At 40.4% G+C, this 19,253-nt stretch overlaps 1 protein-coding gene and 1 non-coding gene across 5 annotated transcripts in view; one reads left to right on the top strand and one right to left on the bottom strand.

The window, feature by feature from the left end:
* Positions 1-19,253, top strand: part of APLP2 (amyloid beta precursor like protein 2) — an 81,897-nt gene that overhangs the window by 10,135 nt on the left and 52,509 nt on the right. The gene's annotated exons all lie outside the window — the stretch shown is intronic.
* Positions 4,936-5,037, bottom strand: LOC121501132. Its single transcript, XR_005990552.1, has one exon. It is a non-coding gene; the product is annotated as a U6 spliceosomal RNA (small nuclear RNA).

Raw genomic sequence — 19,253 nt, 5'->3', positions numbered from 1 at the left:
ATATTATTCAGGATTTTTGCCTCTGTGTTCAATAGTGGGTTTGGGGGTACCCAAGGTGCCTCAGTCACTCTGTCCCACACTCACTGTCTCTCTTGCATAAATCTTAAAAAAAAATCATTTAAAAAAGTGGATTTGATTTTTTTTTTTTTTAAGTTGTAAAAAGGATGCCTCAGTGGCTCAGTTAAATGTGTGACTCTTGATCTCAGCCCAGGTCTTGATCTCAGGGTCATGAGTTCAAACCCCTACTTTAAAAAAAAAAAAAAGTGGGTTTAACCTGTTTTTCTCTTTTATAACATATCAGGTTTTGGTTTTAAAGTTCTATGGCCTCAGAAAGACTTGGAGAGAGAGGTTATTGCCTCTTTTTTTATTGGCATTATTTTTTCTTTTAATGTTTGGAAAAAATTTACCAGTGAAGCCCTCTGGACTTTTATTTTTGGTAAGGTTTCCAAGTATGGATTTAATTCATTTACAAATTATAGGATTAGACCTATCTTGTGTGAGTTTGGTTAAGTTTCTCTAGTAATCTATGACATTGGACTTTTTAAATTGATATTGTTTGATCAAACTTGTTTATGATACACTCTTAGTAGTCTTTGTAATATGGGTAGAATCTGCAATGATGCCCTCTTTTTTCATTCCTCACTTTGGTTATTTTTGTGTATTTGTTTTGCTTTATTTAGTCACTCCTCCAAGTGTTAAGTCTTTTTAAATAATCAGCTTTGGGCTTTGTTGATCCTCTCTGTTGTATGTTTATTTTGCATTTTCTTCTATTTTTTTTTTTTTTTTTAGATTTTATTTTTAAGTAATCTCTACACCCAAATCAAACTAACAGCCTTGAGCTCAAGAGTCGTGTGCTTTACAGACTGAGTCAGCCTTCATTTTACTTATTTCTGCTGATTATTATTTTCTTTCTACTTTCCAGGGGCTTAATTTATTCTTTTTCAAACAATTTGATATGACTGCTGAAAAATTTCTTTCAGCCTTTCTGCTTTCATATTAATTTAAAGCTATAAATTTCCCTCTGAACAGGGCTTTAGCTGCTGTTCACAAGGGATTTTTTAAAAGTTATTTATTTATTTAATTTTTTAAAAGTTGAGATGCAACTGACCTATAACATTGTGCAAATTTAAGGTGTACAGTGTGTTGGTTTATATATTGCAATATGATTACCACTGTCATGTTAGCTAATACCACTATCACATAATGTAATTATCTTTTTTGTAGTAAGAACAATTAAGATCTAGTCTCTTAGTAGGTTTGAAATTTGTAATATAGTACTTTTGATTATAATCACTGTGCTGTGCATTGATCTCCAAAACTTATTTACTAGTTGTTAAGTTTGTACCCTTAAACAAGCATTTTATTTTTTTATTTTTAAAAATTTTATTTATTTATTCATGACAGAGAGAGAGAGAGAGAGAGAGAGAGAGAGAGGCAGAGAATCAGGCAGAAGGAGAAGCAGGCCTCACCCAGGGAGCCCGATGTGGGACTCCATCCCAGGTCTCCAGGATCACGCCCTGGGCTGAAGGTGGTGCTAAACCGCTGAGCCACCTGGAGTCTGCCTTGGGGCTTGATCCCACGACCGCAAGATTACGACCTGAGCCAAAGTCATACACTTAACTGACTGAGCCACCCAGATGCCCCCACCATATAAATTTTGATAAGACTATTTTTATTATCATTCAGTAAAAAATTTGGTTTTCCATTATAATTCTATTTTTTTCTCCATGGGCTATTTAGAAGTACCTTTGCTGGGGCACCTGGGTGGCTCAGTCAGTTAGTGTCTGTCTCTTGACCTCATCTCAGGTCTTAACCTCCAGGGCATGAGTTCAGGCCCCACTCCTTGCTCCTGGATGGGCTCCTCAGTGGGCATGGAGCCTACTTAAAAGCAAAAGTACATTTGTTAATTTCTAAATATGGGGGATATTTCTGATTGTCTTTTTGTTATTTAATCCAGCTAAACTGCATTGTGGTCAGAGAACTAGTCTGTATGATTTGGAATTTGTTGAGACTTGTTTTATGACTGATTTATGGTGAAATTTTCATCCTGCTTATGAAGAAAATGTCTATTCTTCAGTTTTAACTTCTGATTTTATTTTTTTTTAAACTTCTGATGTTTTGTATGTATGTGCTGGTCATGTTTTTATGTTCAGGTTTTTATCCTTTATGATTTTTTTGGATAATTTTTTTTTCTCCTTGTAGTTTTGACAATGTTTGTTTTATTTTGAAGCTGTTTTTAGGTGTGTACAGCTTTAGAATTATTATTACTATTTTTAAAGATTTTTATTTGAGAGTGAGAAAGAGCACAAGCCAGGCAAGGGGTGGAGGGAGAAGCAGGGAGCCTGACATGGGGCTCAAGCCTGGGATCATGACCTGAGCTTAACCGACTGAGCCACATAAGTTCCCCCAGATTTAGAATTACTATCTCTTCCTGAAGAATGGAATCTCCCATAGTTTCCAGTAATATTTTTTGCCTTTATTAATATTTTGTCTAATAATATTTCTATATGTTTTACATGTGTTGTGGTTTTCTCTTTTGTTAACCTAGCACTTGTGTTTTCCTGGAATATTTAGTACATTTACATTTAATGGGGCTGCTGATATGCTTGGGTTCTCATCTACCGATATATTTAATGCTTTTTGTTTGTTTTGCCAATTCTGTGTCTGTTTTCTTAGTTAATCCCTTTGGAACTTGTTACTGTTTCACTTCTCTCTCTTATTACTTTGGAACGTATTTATATATCTTTTATTATTACTTAGTGGCTACTTGAGAAATTTCAGTGTCTGTCACTTACCAGTGTCTTACATTAATTGGTATTTTTCTCCTCTTCCTGGACAATAGAAGACCTTAGAAGACTTTAATTCCATTTAACCCCTTCTCATCTCTTTTGCCATGGTTGTCACGTATGTTCATTTCATTTTAAACCCCGGAGGACGTTACACAAGCCATGTTTTATGCAGTCAAGTGAATTTAGGTCGGTGGCATTATGTGTATCATCTGGGAAACTTTTGCAAAATAGAGATAGCTGGCTCCAATTTGGACAAATGACATCAGGATCTCTTGACAGAGGGTCAAGCATTAGTATTTCCTAAAAACCCCTCACGTAATTCACACTTGTAGTAAAATTGAGAGGCTCTGATATAGATTTACATATTTATTCTCATTTTTTATGCATCTCTGACCTTTCCAGGATAATTTTTTGACTCCAAAACACTTTAGAATTCTAAGGGTAGGTTGGTTAGTGATGTATTCTTTCACCAAATATCTTTTCCATTGTCTTTCTTGACAGAGATAGGCTCATTGAGAACAGAATTTTCTTTCCTCATCTTACAGCATTTACTCCATTTCTGATACTTTGTTACCAATATCCTAATATTGAATGTTATCAACAACTTGAATTTGTTGTCAGCATAATTATACTCCTTCGAAAATAATGTGTTCCTAAGTCTACTTTTAAGCTTTTCTCTTTGAATCTGGTTTTCAACGATTATGCTATTATATACTTAGGTGTAGTTTTTTAAAAAATAGGTTCTCTTTGGGGTTTCTGAGTGGCTCAGTTGGTTAAAGGTCTGATTCTTGATTTCAGCTCAGTCATGATCTTGGGGTTGAGGTATCTGCTGGGTGTGGACCCTACTTACTATTCTCTCTTCCTCTCCCTCTGTCCCTCCCTATTTGCGTGGTCTCTCTCTCTCTAAAAAAAAGAATTAAATAAAAAAAAAATGTATTCTTGTAGACCTGCTTGAGTCTGTGGTTTGATGACTTTAATCAGTTTTAGAACATTCCCAGCTATTTTCTTTTTAAGTATTGTTTTAAAAAAATTTTTATTTATTCATGAGAGACACACAGAGAGTCAGAGACCCAGGCAGAGGGAGAAGCATGTTCCCTGCAGGGAACCTAATTTGGGACTCGATCCCGGGACCCTGGGATCACGACCTGAGTCAGAAGCTCAACCTCTGAGCCACCTGAGCATCCCTCTTTTTAAGTATTTAAATATTGCTTCCACCTAATTTTCTCCTTTCCCATGGGACTCCAAAAACAAACATCTTAGACGTTGCCACTGTGTCTTCTGTGTCTCTCCAGGCCTCATTCGATAGTTTTTCTTCCTGCCCATCTTTCTGTTTACTAATAATTATTTCAGCTATATTTGATCTGCCTTGAAGTCCATCCGTTGAGTTCTTATTTATAGTTAATATAGTTTCAGGTTTTTTTTTTTCTTTTTCTTTTTTTTTTTTTTTTTTATTTATGATAGTCACAGAGAGAGAGAGAGAGAGAGATAGGCAGAGACACAGGCAGAGGGAGAAGCAGGCTCCATGCATCGGGAGCCCGATGTGGGATTTGATCCCGGGTCTCCAGGATCGCGCCCTGGGCCAAAGGCAGGCGCCAAACCGCTGCGCCACCCAGGGATCCCAGTTTCAGGTTTTTTTTTAAACTTTTATTTAAAGATTTTACTTCTATATTTGAGAGAGAGATTGCACAAGCCAGGGGGAGAGAGGCAGCGTCGACTCCCCCACTGAGCAGAGACCCCAATTTGGGGCTCTATCCTAGGACCTTGGGATCATGACCCGAGCCAAAGGCAGATGCCTGACTGAGCTGCCCAGATGCCCCTGTGGTTTCAGTTTTACAATTAAAATTTTAAAAACATCAAAAAAAGTTTTTTTTTTTTTTGAGGTTTGGCTGTTACTCCAATTATCATACTATATAATATTAGTTTTAGTAAAAATGTGGCATGCTTGGGGTGCCTGGGTGGCTCAGTGGGTTGGATGTCTGCCTTTGGCTCAAGTCATGACCTCACAGTCCTGGGATCGAGCCCCGCATCAGGCTCCTTACTCAGCCGAGAGCCTGGTTCACCCTCTTCCCGTGCTGTTCCCCCTGCTTGTGCATGCTGTCTTGTTTGCTCTCTCTTTCTTGCTGTCAAATAAATAAAATCTTAAAAAAAAAAAATGGAATGCTTCGTGAATTTGTCATCCTTGTGTAGAGGCCATGCTAATCTTCTCTATATCATCCCAACTTTAGTATATGTGCTCTGAAGCAAGCTCCCGACAATCAACATGGAGGTAAAACATTGCAGTAAGTGGTTCTTACTAATCAGAAAGCCAAGGAAAAACTCTTCGAAGGCCCTCAGTTTCTCAGCTATCGAACCACATCTGTCTTTTATGACTCAGATGTGTATGATCTATCTCAGGGACCTATTTGCCACTTCTTAAAATCTTTTATTAAAAATGACTGAGATTCTGGGGCACCTGGCTGGCTCAGTTGGAAGAACATGTGACTCTTGATCTTGGGGTTGTGAGTTCAAGGTCCAATTGGGTGTAGAGATTACTTAAAACAACTATTTTTAAAAAGTGACTTGAGATTCTAAATTGACTCCTTACAAATGATAATTAAAGGCAAGCTTTAGAATGTATCATGTGTTAAAGAAGAAATACAAAATCACTGAGAAAAATTTAGACTGTTATGGGTAAAGCAAAACAAAACCAAAAAATTAACTGATTAAAGAATTAAAGTATTTACCATTTGGAAAAATAATTTATTTTCCCACTCTTTTTATACAGCTTACTTAAAAACAATGGATATTACCCGTTTCCCTCCATTTGACATATTGAATAACTTTCCAGGGTCTTAAATATTATACACTACTTTTGGTTGAATCACTCTTTGTGGTTTGGGGTTTTTTAACTCCCTGCATTTAAAAAAAAAATTAGTATTATTCTTTTTAGCCGATGTTACTAAAAAGTAACATGATTAAGATGGAGCAGAACACACATACTACTTGTTGGTGCATTTGGAAAAATGCCCCAGAACCCTTCTCTACTTGCATCCTGGGGTCAGCTCTCTGAGGGGACAGCCACCTGGGCAGGACTGCCCTTCCAAGGCTTAGGAAGTCTGCAGGACTGCCCTTCCAAGGCTTAGGAAGGCTTAGGAGAGGGGTGCCAGAGTAGACCAGCCTGTCACAGGGTCCTCTGCATTCTGGCCACTGGACTTCTCCGTGGAGGTCTTCCCCAAACAGGGGACAGTGTATATGTGGTAAGAGCAGAGCGTTTTCTTCATTAGGTGTGGCTGGTCATGAAAGGGACAGCTGTCCAGGTTGGGCTGGGACTTGGTACATCTGGTTCTGCCAGTCTCGCCCAAGAAGTAGTTCATCCCAGCCACAACTTGCTCGTGGAGGCCCACCCCCTGAGCACCACCTGCAGTGCCCTTGCTCGCCTTGTTGGACTTGGTTAGGGCAAAGTTTGACACCTGCCGTGCATCCTCCTCATTGACATGGTCAGCTGCCCACAGGGTGCCCACCATTGGAGACCGGCTCCTGTTCATGCCAGGGTTAGGGGCAGGGCCAGGGCCAGGGTGGCTGGCAGGGTGCGCAGGGGCCCAGCCATAGTGTGGATGAAGCTTAGAGAGGAGTGATCCAGCAGTGGCCCTCCCTGCATTTTTAAACGTACAATGTTTATACACCCTAAGTCACTTCCGTACCCTGAATATGGAGAACTTAAAATGATGCAGATGTTTCCAGTTACTGCAGAAGAATGCTGTTGACCATCAGTGGTTGGGTATTTGCAGTATTGGAATTACAATTTGAATATATGATTGCATTTTGCTCTTATAAGAATAAGTGAGAAAATGGGAAGCAAAGTGCTTATTGATAAAAAGTACGTGGCTTAAGTGTTGGTTCTTATGTGGTGCTTTCTGGAGTCTTTGAAGTTAGGGGACCACTCAGTGGGCTCCATGATGTAGGAAAGTGAGGGAATGTTATTATGTATTTTATTATCATTGTTCTTTGAAAAGATTTTGAGTGAGAGAGTGAGCAACCATGTGGGGGTGGGGGTCGGGGGTGGGGGGAGTGTAGAGGGAGAAGCAACACTCCCCCTGAGCAGGGAGGCCCAATGGGGCTTGAGGTGGACCTCCATCCCAGGACTGTGGGATCATGACCTGAGCCTGATGCCTATGCAGAGGTCAGTCTCAAAACCCTGAGATCATGACCTGACCTGAAATCAAGAGTCTGATGCTTAACTGCCTGAGCCACCCAGGGGCCCCTGTTTAAGTAGCCTCCAGGCCCAACCTGGGGCTTGAACTCAATGACCCTGAGATCAAGCGTTGCATGCTCTTCTGACTGAGCCAGCCAGTCGCCCCAGGAAGGAGTGTGTTCAGATGCTGGAATTAAGTTTTCAAGGATATTTTTTTTGTCCTGAAACACTGGGAGTAATTGAGATTTGTAGAAATCATTACCTTTCTTGTAGCAAAATCCCCAAATAACATGCATATCTTTGAACTTGCTCATTTTTTCAAGAATATATTATATATAAAAGCAAGGATCTTCCCATGCTGTAATTTATTTAATTCATTCCTCTGTAATTGGATATTCATATTTCTGTTTTTTCTCTAATGTAAACCGTGTATGATGGATAGTGCCTCTTTTTTATCATTTTAGCTGTATCTCAAATTGACATTTAAAAGAACCTTTGCATATAACTTGTTTTAAAGTTGAAGACTTTAAAACCATGGTAATTGGTTCATTTGAAATTCTTCATAGTCATCATTATTAGCCCATATTTATTAAATTGCTGTATGCAGGGCACTGTGACAGCAGAAATAACACTCTAGCTGCAAGCAGCGCATGAGTTACTAAGATGATAAATGAAAGAAACCTTTAATGTTGTTGGAAAAGTGATAGTCAACACTTCTCCAGTCTTTTATTTTTTTAAGGATTTTATTTATTCATGAGAGAGAGAGGCAGAGACACAAGCAGAGGGAGAAGCAGACTCCCTGTGCGGGAGCCCGATGTGGGACTCGATCCCAGGACCCCGGGATCACACCCTGAGCTGGAGGCAGATGCTCAACCACTGAGCCACCCAGGCATCCCTCCAGTCTTTTAAAATAGATGATTTTAACCCAGTTTATTTATTTTTTTAAAAGATTTTATTTATTTATTCATGATAGTCACATATAGAGAGAGAGAGAGAGAGAGGCAGAGACACAGGCAGAGGGAGAAGCAGGCCCCATGCAGGGAGCCCGACGCGGGACTCGATCCCGGGTCTCCAGGATCGCGCCCTGGGCCAAAGGCAGGCGCCAAACCGCTGCGCCACCCAGGGATCCCCCAGTTTATTTTTTTTTTAAAACTTATTTCTAGGGTTTATCTCCAAATATTTTATATATGCCAGCCTAAGATGAAATATTTTTCTCAATTATACAACTGAAACTTTTCCTTCCTTCCTTCCTCCTTTCTTCCTTTTCTTCTGTCCGCCTCCCTTTCTTTTTAGAGAGCCATTGCACCTGCATGTGTGTGTGTGGGGGAGGCAGAGGGAGAGGGAGTATCTTAAGCAGGTGTCGTGCTCCGCATGGAGCCCAATGCAGGGCTCAGTCTCACGACTTTGAAATCATGACCTGATCCAAAATCAGAGGCTTAACTAACTGAGCCACCCAGGTGCCCCATAATTTTTTTTTATAAAATATGCATAACATTGAATGGTTAAAATGGTCAATTTTAAGTGTATAGTTTAGTGGCATTAATTCCATTCACAGTGCCCTGCAACCATCAGCACTATCCATTTCCAGAACTTTTCATCAAACAGAAACTCTGTACCCATTACCCATTAAGCCCCTGTCTCTTCCCCCACCCCAAGCCCCTGGAAACCTCTTAACGATTTAAAAAAATTTTGTTTTCCTTTCTTATTAATTTGCCTATTCTTATAAATGTTCTTATAAAACATTATACTGTTTTCAAAGAAAATGTATCAGAATGGCATTCTTTTTTTAAAGCTGAATAATATTCCATTGTGTGTATATATGCCACATTCTGTTTATTCATTCATCCTTTGGACATTTGGGATGTTTCCACTTCTTGCTTATTGTGAATACTGTGGTAAACATTGCTTTATTTGTATCTGAGTTCCTCTTTCAACTCTTTTGGGTATGTACTGAAAAGTGTAATTCCTGGATCATATGGAAATTCTCTGTGGAACTTTTTGGGAACTGCCAAATTGTTCTCCATAGTGGCTGCACAATTTTACATTCCCACCATCAGTGTGTGAGCTTTCTAATTTCTCCACATTCTTGCCAACAGTTATTTCTGTTTTTTTGGGAAATAGCCATCCTAACAGGTGTGAAATCATATCTCATTGTGGGTTTCATTTCCCTAATGATTAGTGACGCGGAGCATCTTTTCATGTTGGCAGTTTGTGTATCTTTGGAGAGATGTCTATTCAAGTCTTTTGCCCGTTTTTGAACTGGGTCTTTGTTGTTGAGTTGTAGGAGTTCTTTATATGTTCTGAATATTCATCCCTTATCAAATATCCCTTGCAAATATTTTCTCCTATTCTTTAGGTTGTCTTCCCTCTCCTGATAGTGCCCTTTGTACAGAAGCTTTTAATTTTGATAAAGTCCAATTCAGCTATTTTGTGTCTGTGCTTTTGGTGTCATTATCTAAGGAATCATTGTCAAATAAAATGTGAAGATTTACCTTTGTGTTTTTTTGTTTTGCCATTGTGTTTTCTTTTAAGACTTTTACATTTTGGGGTGCCTGGGTAGCTCAGTTAGTTAAATGCCTGACTTTGGCTCAGGTCATGATCTCAGGGTTCTGGGATCGAGCCCCATGTCAGGCTCCGCTCCCAGAGTTTTATCTTTTTAGCTGTTGTGTTTAGGCTTTTGATCCATTTTTAGTTAAATTTTGTTTATGGTTTAAAGTAAGGGTCTAACTTCATTCTTTTGCAGGTGACCAGTGTTCCCAGCAATATTTTTTGAAAAGCCTGTCTTTTCCCTGTTGAATGCTCTTGGCACCCCTGTCAAAAATCATTTGGTTATATATGCAGGTGTTTATTTCTGAGCTCTCCATTGTGTGTGTGTATCTTTATGCTAGTACTACACTGTTTTCATTACTATGGGTAGCTCTGTGGTAAGTTTTGAAGTCAGGAAGCATAAGTCTTCCAACTTTGATCTTTTTTTTCAAGACTGTGAGATTCCATATGAATTTTAAGATTTCTAAAAAAATTTCTATAGAAAACACTTGGGATTTTGATGGTGATTGCACTGAATTAGACTGCTTTGAGCAGTATTGTCATCTCAGTATTAAATCTTTAGGTCTTTCACATAAATTTTTGTAATCAAATTGTTTATAATTGATATACTGTGATTAGTTTTTAGTTTATACTATAACTTCCAGGTGTTAGGTTGTGTGTTTTTTTTTTTTTTAAGACTTTATTTATTTGAGAGAGACAGAGATAGCAACAGAGATAACGAGAGAGAGCACAACCAGGAAGGAGAGAGAGAGAAGCAGATTCCCCGTTGAGCAGGGAGCCCGATGCGGGGCTCGATTCCAGGATCCTGGGGTCATGACCTGAGCCAAGGGCAGACACCTAGCGAACTGAGCCACCCAGGTGCCCCTGGGTGTTAGGTGTTTGATGACCATTAGCTTCTGAAATTAACCACCATCTCTACTAACTGTGATTCCCAGTACATAACTGCCAAGTGGCGATGGAAAGCCTGTATCCTGCAGATAGAAGGTGCCCTGGGCTTCTGTTTTATTTGGCTCCCACCACGTTGGGCTTTATTGTATTTTAAATTCAAATTGAACATCACCGTTTCCAGAGCACCTGACTGGCTCAGTTGATGGAGCATATGACTCTTGATCTCAGGGTCATGAGTTTGAGCCCCACATTGGGTGTAGTGGTCATTTAGAAATAAAATCTTAAAAAAAAAAAATCACCATTTCCAAATAATAAGGATTTTTTTTTAATTTTTTTTTTTAATTTTATTTATTTATGATAGGCACACAGTGAGAGAGAGAGAAGCAGAGACCTAGGCAGAGGGAGAAGCGGGCTCCATGCACCGGGAGCCCGACGTGGGATTCGATCCCGGGTCTCCAGGATCGCGCCCCGGGCCAAAGGCAGGCGCCAAACCGCTGTGCCACCCAGGGATCCCAATAATAAGGATTTTTATATTAAAATTGTTTCCAGGTTTAAAAAATTTGAAGACCTGACAGCCATGCTCTGGTAGCACCGGTCCCCTTTAGATGGAAGGAGTCTCCACTTTTCCTGGGGGAGGTTGAATGTGGGTGCATTTTTACCTTAGACTCCGTTCTGCTGCGATCAGCTTTCTCTTATCCGTAGGCAGAGAGTTTCCAACCCTGTTGAAAAGAGGAGAAAGAGAAAGTTGGATTGAAATTGTCTCTTGGAATAAATGTTTATTACGGCAGATTTCAAGTGACCTGAGAACCACCTTTCATAACAGAATCTTCTTGGATTATCTGACCTCTGCCCTGCCCCCCTCTCCCTTTTGAAGATGATTGCTGCTTACTGCTCTGTAAACGTCTTTCCTTGTAGCAGCTCTTTTTTATTTATTTATTTTAAATGTCTCTACACAACGTGGGGATCAAAGTGAGACCCAGAGATCAAAGGTCACATGCTATACCTACTGGGCAAGCCAGGCACCCCCTCTAGCAACTCTTAAGGAAAATGAGGCTTGATTAGATTCCTCAGAATCGACGTTAATAAAATATCCTGCTGAGCTATCATTATGAAAGATTAATCTTGTGAATTGATACAAGTCATTGAGACTGCAGATTGGTTAGTGTTGTTTTTAAACAATGGAAATAGTAATCAGCGATTAAAATCAGATTAAAATGCTTTAAGTATTGATTTTAGAAGATTAGATGCAAAATCTGATAAGCTCCCGGCCAAATTGAGCCATTACATGTGGTTTTATGTGTATATGTAGTGAATAAAGAAGTTGAACTTGTTACAGAACAATGAAAGTGGAGGCATATTGTAGATTAGTGGATGAATGGATTTCATTAAAATATCCCCACGGTAATCTGATATTATGAGAGCAGCATTTATGTCTGTCTGCGAGAAGCTATAGGAAATAGAACAGAACATAAACTTCAAGTCCCATTTGAGGTAATGATGGTTACTTCAGTACACATTATTATTATTTTCATTAAATATTTTGTTTATTTATTTGAGTGAGAGAGAGAAAATGAGCAAGCAAGCAGGTGGAGGGGTGGAGGGAAAGGGAAAGAATCCCAAGCAGATTGCATGCTGAGCTCAGCCCAGTGCAGGGTTCGATCTCATGACCCCAAGATCCTGACCTGACCTGAGCCGAAACTGAGTCAGATGATCAACCAACTGGGCCACCCAGGTGCCCCTTCAATACATATTATTAAGAAGATAGTATTATAGGTATAGTATTTTTAGCATCTTTTTACTTGGTAATTTGTGAAGATGGATTTCTTTGGGATATCACCTCAGTGCCATATCCAGTATTTGGTATATCTGTGGGTTTAATGGGAACAGATATTTGGAAGAAAGCAAAGAGACGGGTCAGGAGTGTCCCCTACAAATACAGATAAGTTTACGTTATTTTATACCACCATAGGTAGAGTTCATTGTTGGCCAAGTAAACTATTATGTTAAATATTATTGGGATTAACATAGGGCTTCTGTGATGTTAATGTAGGCAGCTATTAGTCTTACATACTTATGGAAATGTTTGAAACCAGTTTTTTCATAGGGCCAAAGAAGTGGCTTTAACCTAATATGAACACTTGCTTCCATCCTGGCATTAAGTATTAGAGATAAGATGCAAAAATTCTTTCAAAAATTCAAAAGAATTCAAAAATTCTTTCGGCTACTTAATAGCTGTTCCCAAGAGACAAGGAGAGTGAAAGGAGAGTTATTCTAATACAAGCCAACCTGGATTGCTCAAATTTGGCTGAGGTACTAACTTACCACATAGTACTATACATAAATAGCTGCTTGACTTGCCAGTCTTTGAAGGGTTAAAGGTGAACTAGTTCTGATGACTTTGTAAGACTGTTTATTTTTTATTTTTAGTATTTTATTCCTTTATTCATGAGAGACACACAGGCAGAGAGAAGCAGGCTCCCTGCAGGGAACCCAGTGATGTGGGACTTGATCCCGGGTCTCCAGGATCACGACCTGAGCAGATGCTCAACCACTGAGCCACCCAGGTGCCCTATAAGACTGCTTAGAAAAAAACTGAGATTTTTGTAGACCGTGTGTGTGCTACACAAGTTCTCATATGTGCTGAAAATTGCCTTTGTGTAGGCACTGCTGAGGAGACTGTGGAGGGGGGTTGCGGAAAGGGTACTGTGTTGGTAGAAATAGTTCTCTTGCAGTGTTTGTGTTGACACCATTTAGAGGCTTATCTACTAAGGACATATAAATACTTGTAGTAGAGCTAATGTTTCATAAACTGGTGTGGTTGTTGATGCTCTCAAACCATATTCAACTTTCACTGGGCAAATTTTTAAGATTTTGTTGAATTTGTTGTATACATACAACATATCGTTTGTGTCTGTATATACAACACCCACACACATATATGGTTGTGGATTGTAGTGCTATATTAAAGAATAAGGGCTTTTTACTATTTGGGATTTTTTATTTAGGAATACATAAGATCAGTTTAGCAAGGTGGTTGTCAGTTTTTCATCCAAAATACAATTGTTTGGAATTTGCTGATGGTTGCCAAGCTGTCGTCTGCCTTTTATTGATTTGCTTTTATGATGTGTTTGAATTCAAATTAAAATGGCATGTTATTATGAAGAGTAAGTGATTAAATTTGGTCTGGGCCATGTCTGTAAATCATCAATGGAAGGGGGTTTCTAGTCCAAGGGAAGGTTGATTTGATTGCTCCAGGAACAAACATGATTAAGTGGATTTTTAAGAAAATCAGCATTCAGGAGAAGGCTACAAGCACTGGTATGGAAATAGCACAGGGTTTTCCAGAAAAGTTAGCTGAATTGAGGAGTAATGTGTCTTTGGAAAAATGCTGGACTGCTTCCTTGACGTGATTGATGCATTCATGATAATGATTTGGTGATGGGGAATCATCCAGGTGTGTAACCTTGAAGGTAATAATAAGGTTCTTCGAGCCATAAAGGGTATTCACACTTGTTCCGGGGAAGTTTTCCAGGAAAAGATGTCATCTCTCTATACTTGATTAGATTTAAAGATTTTAAAGAAGCCTCAGCCACTCTAGCCCATGAAGGGAAACACTCCAAAAGAACTTCTCTATGATGGAAATACTTAAGTTTATAACAACATTTGTGTCTGCTCTTCAAATTTGTTCAGGAATAGACTCCCAATTTATAATATGACACCTGTAGATACCAGGGGTACCACCATCACTGTACCTTTTATTTGGGCTTAACTTTTTTTGGGGGGGGGATGCTTAACTTTTAACTGTCTTTTAGGAGGCAGTCAGAAGTTGGGGACCCTCCTATATAAGAGAGTTGAAGAAGCTTTCCTTCTTTATCAGGCTTGTTTTGTTTATAGAATTGTCTCCCCTACCAAGCTAAGCCTCCGTGCATGTGAGGACATGTAACTCATTCATTTTGTTGTCTTTAGAGCCTACTCTTGTAAGGTCCTTAAAATGTTTACTGACTTAAAAATAATTGAATCAGCAATTCCTGTGTGATGTGAACATCATATATATGCTATTTCTGTTCTGGTTATTTTTATTGTTTTTGGATGACCCTCGGATTTTGTTCTGTGGTTGTCAGAAGCCTGGAAGAAGAGGGATTTGTTTATGTGTGAGTGAGGATTCCTCTCTTATTTGTGGATCTGAGAAGTCTGAGGGATGGAGGAGAGTATCTACCTCCCTCTCCAGCAATTGGATAAAATAAGAACTTTGGCTCTTGGCATTTAATCCACTTAAAAACCACTACTGAACCCCTCCCCCCCAATAACGAATCTCTTATGAGAAGAATTGTCTCAGGGGCACCTGAGTGGCTCAGTTGGTTAAGCATCTGACTTTTCTTTGGCTCTGGTCATGATCTCAGGGTTGGGATTGAGTTCTGCATAGGGCTCCAAGTTTGGCAGGGAGTCTGCTTGAGATTCTGTCTCCCTCTCCCTCTGCTCCTCTTCCTGCTCTTGCATGCCTATGTGCACGCACTCTCTCTGAAATAAAAAAAAAAAAAAATCTTACAAAAAGAAGAAATGTCTCTAGTCCTTTTTCCTGATTCCTATTCTTTACTTGTAACCACTTGTCTCTTTTTGAACTAGCCTCACCTCATCAGGGAAGCTTTCTTAATGCCCTTTAATTCTTAGCAATTTGAAGATTCTCAAGGAACCCTCTGAGTACCTACCTCACTCGTCTGATCGCCAGAAACTTGCTAGCTATAGATGATGAAAGAAAGGGAAATGCATTTAAAAAAAAAAAAAAAGATTTTATTTATCCATGAGAGACAGAGGCAGAGACATAGGCAGAAGGAGAAGCAGGCTCCTCACAGGGAGCCCAATGTGGGACTTGATCCTTTGATCCTGGGACCGACCTGAGCCAGAGGCAGATGCTCAACCACTGAGCCACCCAGGTGCCCCAGAAAATGCATTTCTACAGAATGTCAAGGTGAATGAAAAAAGTCATCCAAATCATGCTTCTAGCACAGTGTTAACATTGAACACAGAACTGTCCTACAGAAATCAACGCAAGCCACATGTATATGTAATTGCAATTTTTGTAGTTGACATTTTTTTTTAAAAACAAAAACAACAAAAATGTGGTGCCAGCCTGGCTTAGTCTATAGAGTATGCAACTCTGAACCTCGGGGTTGTGAGTTCAAGCCCCATGTTGAATGTGAAGCCTACTTAAAAAAAAAACAAAAATAGGTAAAATTAGCTTGACCATTCTATTTTATTCAACTCAGTAGTATATCAGAGATATAATCATTTCAATATGTATAATTGTGTTATAAAATCAACATGTAGGGATCCCTGGGTGGCTGAGCGGTTTAGCGCCTGCCTTTGGCCCAGGGCACGATCCTGGAGTCACGGGATCGAGTCCCACATCAGGCTTCCGGCATGGGGACTGCTTCTCTGTCCTCTTGTGTCTCTGTCTCTGTCTCTCTCTCTCTCTCTCTCTCTCTCATAAACAAATAAATCTTTAAAAAAAATAAATAAAATCAACATGTAATAAAATTGAGATATTTTGCATTTAAAAATTTTACATACTAAGTCTTTGAAGTTCTGCATATATTATACATTGATCTCAACTTGGATGTTAATCTTTATTAGAAATACTTGATCTTTATTTAGATTTTGTGAAATATATAGTTGGCAAAGTAGATTAACATTCTCAAGTTATTCCAAACAGGATTCAACATTTTCTAGTAACTGAGTGGTTTTTAAAAAGTCATGTTCCTTTGATGTTTGTGTCCATGTTGACAAAGCTGGTTCATGTTCTTTATTTTTAAAAATTTGAGAGAGAGCCTGAGCAGGGGTGAGGGGAGGAGCAGAGGGAGGGGGAGAAGCAGACTCTGTGCTGAGCAGGGAGCCCAACTTGGGGTCAAACCCATGACCCTGAGATAATGACCTGGGCTGAAATCAAGAGTTGGACACTTAACTGACTGAACCACCCAGGCGCCCTTAGAATCAATTTTACCTTGAAACAAGTATCTCAGTTCAGAACTATCATTTAAGTAAATCCACTAACTCTTGTATCCACTCAGTACTATTAATATCAATTCACAGGGGTGTTGCAAAAACTGAAAAACAAGCCTCAATTTAATAAATATCAACAAGCATTCTTCAGATTTTTCTGGTAGCTTTTGTAGCCGGTTCACATCACACTATGCTTTTTAATTAAACTGTTCTATATATTTGTGTTACGAATGAGTTAATTATTATTTTGTAACGTAAAATCATTTTGTTTTTTTTTTTTACATAAAACTTTTTGTACCTATGTAGCTAAGGCCAAACGTTCCTTGCCTTTGAACATTAAATTCATATGCAGTGTGATTGTATTAGGTTTGCTGGGGCTCCCATAACAAATACCTCAGACCGAGTGCTTTAAACAAAGAAATCTAATCTCTCACTTTTCTAGAGGCTGTAAGGCTAAGATCGAGGTGCCAGCGGGGTTGGTTTCTGGTGAGTCCCCTCCTTGTCTGGTAGGTGGCTGGCTTCTCTCTGGGTCCTTTTATGGGCTTTTCCCTCTGTTTGCAGGAAGGACAGAGATTGATCTCTAGTGTGTCTTCCTCTTTTCTTTGTAATTTTTAAAGATTTTATTTATAAGAACACGTGCATGAACGGGGGGCCGGGCAAAGGGAGGGGGAGAAGCAGACTCCCTGCTGAGCAGGGAGTCCGACGTGGGGCTTGATCCCAGGACCCTGAGATCATGACCAGAGTTGAAATCGATAGTCAGACACTTAACCACCTGAGCCACCCAGGCGCCCCTTGGCTTATTTTTCAATTTGACGTCTCTCATAAGTGCTTCACCATGAGGTGACCAAGAGCTGCACTTCTCTGTGGCACGGCAGATTGCCCTGGTGACTGCCCGTCCCGCTTCCAGTATTGTAAGCACTGTCCTGTCCCCAGGTCTGGCAGCGTGCAGTAGGAGTTCCACACAATTTGTGGTCTCTAGTAGGGGTGGCCGGGCACGCCCAACCTGGCCATCCCTAGTCTGTACCCATAGGCTAGTTCCTCACCTCTCCTTTGTCACTTGGGTTCATGTGGACTTGTGTCTAGCACTGCCACTGCATTGAAGCAACGGGTGATCTCATGACCACTGAGATCTCACGCGAACATTCGAATCTGCTGCTTCATCTCTCTCGATGGGAGGCTTTGACACCCTTTCTTGCTTCTTGCAGCCAGTCACTGACTCTCCTTCTGTGCATCAAACGTTGGTATTTCTTATGGTGCCGTCCTTCTCCTTTTAATATGCAGTCTCCCCAGATGATCCCTCCTGTTCTCTGGGCTTAAAATTCTTTCCACCTTATTAAATTACAAATTCATGATTCCACCCCCCACATTACCCTCTGGAGGTCCTAACCTGCATTTTTGTCTGGTAAACATCTCCACTCTTGCCACTCAGGTGACCTTGGGAGTATTTTGAATACAGTGCATCCAAACCAGGTCTGTCCATCTCCGATCCCCTCCTTCCAGCCCTCTTCAGTTCCTTTGGTGAGGAGCTCCATTGCTCCTTTGTTGCCAGAATTAGAAAATTGGAATCATTTTGACACTTCTTTCATATCTCTTGTCCAAATCCTCCAACATTTCTCTGGGCTGTCCCTTCCTGGTCATGCGGCTCCAGTGTTAGTTCATCAGTCTTTCTCCCAGGTGAACACAGTGGCTCCCTAACTGACCTCCTTGTCTCTACCTAATCTTCCCAGATCCGCCTTCTAAAATACGCCTTCTAAAATACGCCTAGCAAGTCCTACTGGAGCTGGAGGAGAGCCAGAGCTCAGTCTTTTGGGAGAGGTTCTGAGGACTGGGCCCTCCCATCCCCTCACCCCCAGTTCCTCTTCTCTGCCCTGTGCCTGTCTCTGCTGTAGCTCTTCTCAGATTACACGGCACTCACTTTCCACTTCCTCACCTCTCATTCATAATGCATGTCTTACGCTGTATTTCTGGGTTTCTCTATGCTTGGATCCTGTCTTGAGGACTCTATTAGCTCCCCAAATATGGATCTTGAGTCTCGCTTGTTTACCCAGTGTATTCATTTGCTAGGGCTGCTGTGACAAAGTACCACAGACTAGAGAAATGTATTGTTTCACTGTTCAGGAGGCTAGAAGTCTAAGACCAAGTTGTCGGGAGGTTGGGATGGTGCTCCCTGTGAAAGTGCTATTGGAAGGGTCTGTTCCAGGCCTCTCTCCTAGCTTCTGGCAGTTCCTTGGCTTTCGGCAGCACAGCTCTAGTCTATATGGCCTGTGTGTGTGTGTGTGTACATTTCCCGTCTTAAAAGGGCATCAGGTGTATTGGATTAGGGGTCCACCCGCCTCCACTAGTGGAGCATCTTAATTACATCTGCAATGACCTGATTTCCAAAGAACATCACATTTGGAGGTAGTGGGGTTAGGACTTCTTTTTTTTTTTTTTTTTTTTTTAACAATTTTATTTTTTTACTTGAGAGAGAGTGTGTACCAGTTGAGGGCAGAGGCAGAGGGAGAAGCAGAGTCCCTGCTGAACTGGGAGCCTAACTCAGGCTTGGGGCTCGATCCCAGGGCCCTGAGATCATGACCAGAGCTGAAGGCAGACGCTTAACCGACTGAGCCACCCAGGTGCCCAATGGGGGTTAGGACTTCAAATGTGTTTTGGCAGGGATGCCATTCAACCAATAGTATGTTGATTGTAACCTAATTGTAAAGTGATCCAATGAAATCATTTCTGAGTAAAGGATCAGACTTATTTTCTTAATGGGCATTATGTTTACATAATCAAAAATAAAAGCTTATGGTTTTGGGGGATCCCTGGGTGGCGCAGCGGTTTGGCGCCTGCCTTTGGCCCAGGGCGCGATCCTGGAGACC

This window comes from Vulpes lagopus, chromosome 10 (assembly GCF_018345385.1).
Source record: "Vulpes lagopus strain Blue_001 chromosome 10, ASM1834538v1, whole genome shotgun sequence".
Lineage (NCBI taxonomy): Eukaryota > Metazoa > Chordata > Mammalia > Carnivora > Canidae > Vulpes > Vulpes lagopus.
This window is presented reverse-complemented; position numbering and strand designations above follow the sequence as displayed.